The sequence below is a fragment of the Galeopterus variegatus genome, unplaced genomic scaffold, assembly GCF_000696425.1.
Source record: "Galeopterus variegatus unplaced genomic scaffold, G_variegatus-3.0.2 Scaffold354, whole genome shotgun sequence".
NCBI classification, from domain to species: Eukaryota; Metazoa; Chordata; class Mammalia; order Dermoptera; family Cynocephalidae; genus Galeopterus; species Galeopterus variegatus.
In genome coordinates this window covers 328,150-334,923 of record NW_007726465.1, presented here as the reverse complement: position 1 = coordinate 334,923, position 6,774 = coordinate 328,150, and the positions used below count along the sequence as shown (strand labels likewise).

Genomic DNA, 6,774 nt, shown 5'->3' with positions numbered 1-6,774 from the left:
AGTCTTCATCTTGTAAAAGTACAAAAATGCTCTGTACATACATAAGTATATTCTTTATACTCTAGGCACAAAGGAGGATTTAAAAGAAATTAAAAATACAGTAGTTCCTGCCTTCAAAGAACTAAAAATCTAGTTGGAATAGGATAAATGCATGTGTGTATTTAAATAAACATATATATGAAACATTTAGAGAATAAAAATAGGCTGTAAAATATTGACAATGATTATAATTAAAGACCAGAGACATGAGGCCAAGGTCTTGAGTAATCAACAAAAGATTCTCTGAAAAGTTGCCATTTGAGTCAGATCTAGTAATACAGCCAGCACAACCTATCATACACTGGTCAATAGCAATAAGCAAATATAGACTCAGATACCTTCTAAAACCTAGTTTTGACTGTTCATAGCAGCAGTAGTGAAAACTAGGCTATTAAAATGTATAATTATGTGGCAGTAAAGTCATAAAATAAGAGCACTAATTAAATATTTGTTGAATGAATATTTATGAGTGCCTACTTTATGACCCCGCAGCATTATCCCTCTTCATTCTTCTCTTTCCCTCCACATTTTCAAGATACAATGATTTTCAGTTCTTCAGCCATGTACATCCTTACCTTTATTTCTTTGCAAATGCCTTTGCTTCTGCCTGAAACATTGACCTTTCTACAGCTTTTTTCAACTGTTACTTCTTCCCTACAATCTTTTCCTGACCACTCCAATCTTAGGTATCCCTCCCATGCGTTTCCCCCACCAGAATATTTATCACATATTGTTCAATAATTGCCAGTTTAGGGCCGGCCCGGTGGCGCACTGCTACAGTGCGCCGCTTGGGAGCGCGTCGGCGCTCCTGCCGAGGGTTCGGATCCCACAAACAGACTGGCAGCTCACTGGCTGAGCGAGGTGCGGGCGCAACACCGAGGGTTGCGATCCCGTTGCCGGTCCCAGTCCGGTACGGGCGCGACACTGAGGGTTGTGATCCGTTGCCAGTCACAAAAAAAGACAAAAAACGGAAAAAAAATTGCCAGTTTACATACATCATGAAGACAGTGGTTGTGTCAGTCTCATTCACACTGTCTTGCCAGCAATGGCACAGTGTCTTATACAAACAGGCATTTATTTGATGAGTGCATGAGTGTGCAAGAAAATAGACTGTGGGAATACATAAGGTTGCTGAGAGACCATATAAAGAAAAAGAGGCAGAAGAATCAAAACGGGAAGAGAAGCCAGGAAAGAAGCTAGTAAAGAGTCAGCGGATAGCCTGGAGCGTAGTAGTATGGTGTCAAAAAGAACAGAGTTTTGGGAGTGGACTGCCAAAAGTGAAAATGTCTCATTTAGTTCAAGTAAGGAAGAACTTAAAATAATGCATTTATTAGATGTAGCAAAATAAACTTCTTGATACCTTTGCCAAAGAAGTATCAAGGGAGCAATGGGGATAGAAGCCAGAAGGCAAAGAGTAGAAGTCCAAATGTAAGTGAGGAAGAAAATGCAGGGTAGCAGAATATACACTACTATTCCACAGTCCTTCCAAAGGAAAAGGATACTTAAGGAGATAGGGACAAACAAAGGGTTTATTTTAACACTGCATGAAAAGAAATTTTGTAGGCTTGACAGTATAAGGAAAATAGCCGATAATGAGGAAAAGCTGGAAGATCCAAAGAAAGGACATATAAGAGATTCAATTAAGAAAATACCATCACTTCCGCTGCCACTCGGGGCCATGCTGCGGATCTGTGCTGCGCGCTTGCGCTCGGTAGGGGCCCTGCGCGGGCCCGCGGGGAGGCACGTGCCTGCCTGCGAGCCAGCCAGGACCCGCGCGGAGGTCATTTTCTTCTGAGAAACTCACGTGAAGGGGACCATTCTCTCCCCACCCCCATCTGGAGCAAGGACTTAAGACTCCTCTTTGACCAGTTCATGAAGAAATGTGAAGACAGCTCCTGGAAACGTTTGCCTTCATATAAACGTGAATCTTCTCAAAGGATTCAAGAATTCAAAACCCATTTTCTTGACCCAAGGTTTATGAAAGAACAAATGGTACATGGCCAACTCTCCACCAGAAGCTTTGAGGATGGCCTGGGCTTCGAATATGCGATGTTCCATAATGATGCTGAAAAAAGGATAGTTTGCTTGTTTCAAGGAGATCCTTACCTGAAAGGAGCACCTGGATTTCTTCATGGAAGTACCATTGCAACCATAGTTGATGCTACTGCTGGTAGCATCAGTGTTAGCTGGGGGAATTGTCATGACTGCCAATCTCAACATCAATTTTAAAAGACCCATTCCCCTTTGTTCTACTGTTGTGCTAAATAGCCAACTTGATAAAGTTGGAAGGAAATTTTTTATTTCCTGTAATATTCATAGTGTTGATGGGAAGACGCTATACTCAGAGACAACAGGCTTATTTATAAAGCTGGGTCCTGATAAAAGTTTGATATAAAAGAGCTTATGGTGAATTCCACACCATTCTGCATAAGGTTCTCCTTCATACAGAAGAAGCAGTTGTCCCCACACCTACTCTGCTCACCCACTGCTGAATACCCCATAGGGGAGAAGCCTGCTAACACTGCCCTTCCTGAACAGGCTTCTATGTATAACTCCAGTTCAGTTTCCTCTTTCTAAACTTTTTAAGACAGAAACGTTGCCTATGAGGGAGAGTATCAGTAGGTCTTTGTGTCTCCTTAGGATAAGTGTCTGGTTTTCCTGAGATGTTTTGTTGTTTATTAAAACATAATTGATTGGGCCGGCCCAGTGGTACACTTGATAGTGCGCCGCTTGGGAGTGCTGCGGCGCTCCCGCCGAGGGTTCGGATCCCATGTGGAGACCGGTTCCTGCTCACTGGCTGAGCATGGAGCGGGCGCAACACCGAGGGTTGCGATCCCGTTGCCGGTCCCCGGTGCAGGCGCGACACCGAGGGTTGCGATCCCGTTGCCGGTCCCCGGTGCAGGCGCGACACCGAGGGTTGCGATCCCGTTGCCGGTCCCCGGTGCAGGCGCGACACCGAGGGTTGCGATCCCGTTGCCGGTCCCCGGTGCAGGCGCGACACCGAGGGTTGCGATCCCGTTGCCGGTCCCCGGTGCAGGCGCGACACCGAGGGTTGCGATCCCGTTGCCGGTCCCCGGTGCAGGCGCGACACCGAGGGTTGCGATCCCGTTGCCGGTCCCCGGTGCAGGCGCGACACCGAGGGTTGCGATCCCGTTGCCGGTCCCCGGTGCAGGCGCGACACCGAGGGTTGCGATCCCGTTGCCGGTCCCGGTACAGGCGCGACACCAAGGGTTGCGATCCCGTTACCGGTCAGTAAAAAAGACAAAAAGGAAAAAAAAAAAAACATAATTGATTATACATATTTTGGGGGTACAGTGTTGACTATGATTACTTGTGTACAATAAAGTGATAATTAAATCATAACAAAAAGAAAAGAAAAATACTATCAGGTTTGACAATCATGAAATCATAAATGAATTTCCTAGAGAATGTACACTAACAAAGGGTTAAGGGAGAACTGGATGGTGAAGAAGTTGAGATCAGTATAGCAATAATATAACAAAACAATTTTTCTAGAGCACTATTACAGGATTATACTACTATAAGAAATTGGGTTTCTAATTTTCTTTTTAAGCATCAGGCCACTTTTTGAAATTATATCAAATGCAGAGGTACCTCTACAGAAGTCATAATTAGAAGCAGTTTGAAAACTACTGCTATGAGGAAAACAAACACATGAAAGGGAACAATAAAAAAGGAGAGTAGAAAAATATAAAAGAGAGAAAAAGTATGTCACAGAATCAAGTCAGAAATTGAAGGTGCCTTTACGAAGAGACTGGGAATTTCTTCAACTGAAATGAGAGAAAAAGAAAACAAAAAATGAGAAGACCAAAATAAATTTCTGAGATGAAGAAGTAAAAAGTTGGGGGGACTTCAGCGGGATGGATTCAATGTATTCTAGAAGAGAATTCAGCTGTTTCTATTTGTCAGTGGCTATGCTCTAGAAGCTGATCCTTAAGAGGCATGTAAGAAATCCTTCTGTACCTATTAATGTTTAAAGGGCCAATTATATCGTATGGTAGAATTAAGGGATTAAAACTCAGGGGATAAAAGTTCTAGTACTAGAGGTTGTCAGTTTTATTTTTAAATGAAAGCATATGAATTCTCATTTGCCTTGATCAGAAAGTCAAAGTCACAACTATATATGGCAGATGATCAGTAGGCATTTTAAATATTATTGTAATTTTTTTTGGCATGAAGGGGATATGGAAGGAAGGAGAAAGTCATACATTCCTTGGAAATGTCTACAATCATTATATAGAGAAGCTGATCCTCGTGTCAGTATACCAATACTGTTTACTGTGAATAAGAGATAAGTAGCAAGTCATAATAAAACAGCAAAGGTAGTCAGAACTGGGCTTTCATTATAGCTCTATCATTTATTTTTTTGTGTGACCTTGGGCAAGAAACTGACCATAGTAAGTCTTGGTTGTCACATTTATAGTATGGTGATAACACCTATCTACCTTGTAGAGTTGTGAGCACTAGAAATAATATGTATAATCTACCTAAAACTATTATTAATATATTAATTGGTGCTACTAACATAAATGAAAGCCATAATTCCTACCCTCAAAAGGGTGTGCAATAAAGAGGTGTTATTGAGATAATCCATGGGCATTATTTTTTCTTTTCCAAAGGCAAACATGCCCATTTCAAGATGAATTTAATTTTACTTCAAAATACACCATTTTCGGGCCGGCCCGGTGGCGCACTGGATAGTGCGCCGCTTGGGAGCGCGGCGGCGCTCCCGCCGAGGGTTCAGATCCCATGTGGAGACCGGTTCCCGCTCACTGGCTGAGCGCGGTGCGGGCGCAACACTGAGGGTTGCGATCCCGTTGCCGGTCCCTGGTACGGGCGCGACACTGAGGGTTGCGATCCCGTTACTGGTCAGTAAAAAAGACAAAAAAAGGAGAAAAAAAAAAAATACACCATTTTCCTTTCTACAGGTCTTGTATTTCCTACAGTACATATCTGGACTGCAGAAGTGTTCCGTTTGGCCTACGCAACGTTTTAAAACATTTTAAATTAGTTGTCAACATTTAAAAATAATATTTTACATAAAATCCAGATCTTTGGTTTCTCTTGATGAATCACATGATCTGGCAACACTAAATCTATATTCCCACAAGGAAAACTGGAGCCTTCCCCTTTCATGTGCTCTCCAGTTACCCAAAGTACCATTCAGCCAATTTTACGGATTTACATTAAACTGTCTGTGCCCTGTAGGTTTGTCTGAGTTTCCCAACCCTACACCAAGGGTTAAAGAATCCAATAAAGGCCACTTTCTTTAAAAAAATACTTCTTATACTCAAAAAGAATTGGAAGTTGGTACTCACATAAAAACACACTTCATGTGAACAACAACACTATTCACAGTAGCCAAAAGGTCAAAACAACCAAGTGTCCATCAATGGATGAATGGGTAAACAAACTGTGGTATCCATTCAGTGAAATAGTATTCACCCATAAAAATAAAGAAGTAACTAATAACATTCTACAAAGTGGATAAACCTCAAAAACATCACACTAAGTGAAAGAAGCCAGACACAAAAGGTCACATATTGTATGATTTCACGTATATGAAATATAATAGGTAAATCCATAGAGATAGAACACAGACAGGTGGATACCAGGAGCTTGGGTGTGGGAGGGTGATAAGGATGGAAGATGAGGGTAGAGGGAATGGGAAGCTACTGTTTAATGGGCACAGGATTTTTCTTTTGGGGTGATAAAAATGTTTTGGAACTAGATAGATGGAGGTGGTGGTTGCACAACATTGTGAATTGTTCACTTTAAAATGGTTGATTTATGTGAAATTATATGAATTTCACCTCATTAAAAATAAAAATGAAATAAAATAAACAAGTCCTTATTCGACCCCCAAGTGCCACCTAATTCAATAGGATCACTCTTCCCACTAGGAAAGAAAATCCATGTGAGTACCTACTAGGTACCAAGTACAGTGCTAGACACTTTAAATATACATTGTCTCCTAAAATCTCGCCCAATCAGGAGACACAAATTTATCATAGCATGGGGCAGGGGGGGGTGTGGTTCTGGTACCAAATTGCCTCCATTTGAATCCCAGCCCCACTACTTGCTACTATACAGCCCCAGAGAAGTAACTTTTAGTTTGTTTCTTCCCTGTAAAATAGGAGTAATGATGTTATCTACACTTCATATGGTTGTCCTGAGGATTAAATGCAATAATCCAAGAATGCACTGACCCAGGCTCTTAGAAAGAATTAAACAAATGTTAGCTATTGTGAAGGTTAATTCTAGGTGTCAACTTGATTAGATGAAGGAATGCTGAGAAACCTGGTAAAGCTATCTTTTTAGGTGTGTCCATGAGGGTGTTTCCAGCAGAGATTAGTATGAGAGCCTGAGTGGACAGGATGGGAAAGACCAGCCCTCAATGTGGGCAGGAACCATCCAATCTGCTGAGGGCCAGAAGAGAACAAAAGTCAGAGAAAAAAGGAAGCTCTCTCTCTATCCCCACTGGAGATGGTATACACTCTTCTCTCCTGTCCGTGGACATGAGAGCTCAAGACTTCAGCTTTTGGTTTCCAGGACTTACACCAAGGACACCATCAGATTCCCTGGTTTTGAGGTCTTCATACTTGGACTAAGCCAAGCTACTGGCATCCAGTTTGCAGAAGGCCTATCGTGGGACTTTTCTTCACAATTGTGTGAGCTAATTTCCCTGACAGATTCCTTCTCATATATTTATAA

At 42.1% G+C, this 6,774-nt stretch overlaps 1 pseudogene; it reads left to right on the top strand.

Moving 5' to 3' along the window:
* The first annotated feature begins 1,717 nt into the window (after nt 1-1,717).
* LOC103586601 lies at nt 1,718-2,434 on the top strand (annotated as a pseudogene).
* Nucleotides 2,435-6,774: the final 4,340 nt, after the last annotated feature.